This window comes from Haliaeetus leucocephalus, unplaced genomic scaffold (assembly GCF_000737465.1).
Source record: "Haliaeetus leucocephalus isolate CR32 unplaced genomic scaffold, Haliaeetus_leucocephalus-4.0 Scaffold186, whole genome shotgun sequence".
Lineage (NCBI taxonomy): Eukaryota > Metazoa > Chordata > Aves > Accipitriformes > Accipitridae > Haliaeetus > Haliaeetus leucocephalus.
In genome coordinates, this window is record NW_010972622.1 from 1,007,756 (window position 1) to 1,008,912 (window position 1,157).

Below are 1,157 nucleotides of genomic sequence, written 5' to 3' on the forward strand. Positions count from 1 at the left end.
GCTCTGGGGAGAGGAAAATGCAAAAAATGTTAATACCTTAACAACCAAAGAGACATCATTCTAATTGTATCTCAAATTTTCCACTTTCCTGACAAGCAATAGAGAAGCAGCAGCGTAGCTGCTTAGATGGAGATTGACTAAAACCCATCTTGTAAGTTCAAAGACTGACTCTTTGGGAAGCAACGGGAAAGACGCACAAAGGGAAAGGCACAAACAGAAAAAATAAAGCCATTTACTCTACCAGTGACAGCCTGAAGCTCCCGCTTCTATCTGGGCACGGACAGAGGTCCCTCTGCCTCGCAGCTCCACTCAGTTCTGAAACTGAGCCCCAGCCGGTGCCTGTTACGGAGACATTCCTCCTCTCCCCGAGCCAGGGATAACTCTCCTGTCTGGAGGGCTGAAATTCAGGCTCTACACGCTGGTTGGCTTTGCCTCCGGGTCTCCTCCAGCCACCACCGCTTCATACCTTTGCTTCAGATTACTCCCATACCCACACGGTAACTTTCGGTTTCCAGGTAGGATCTCATTTCGGATTCTCCCCTGCATGCCAGCTGCTCTGGTTCCCTTGGGATTTCTCCTCTGCTACACCAGTATTTGCAGCACCTTTCAGTGCTCTGAGCCAGGTGGTTTGTGCAATATTCCCAGGCTGCCACTGGACACCTGGCTGATGTCACTGGCAATTCCCACCTGAGCTCATCCCTCCAGCTTGTCCCACTGCCTTTGTCACCCTGTCCCACTCCCGAGTGCTCAGCCAGCTCTCAGTCCACCCGGGGACTTGATGAACTTACCCCGGGGAGCTCTATCCCTAATCCCCGTCCTTTGAGCAACGACCCCAGATGCCAGTGGAGAGACTGGGGAGTTTGCAGGAGGCGGAAGGGGACTGGGCTGCCTTCTGCCCCAGCTCCAGGGAAAGGCCAAATGGAGCTGGGGACAGGCTGTCCTCCCCTGGGACGCCAAGGGATGAAGGCAGGGACGGCCCCTGCCCGAGAAGGCAACGGGGAAGCACGACTCACAGCTGGAGAGAATGAGGATGGCCGGGGAAGGTTCCGGAGGGGAAACGCTCACCAGCCCAGAAACCGCCAGGACGTGGGCAATTCCTGCAGCATGGGGATCCCTGCGCGGGGGCGGGGGGGGCGGCCTGGGGACGGAACAGGAGG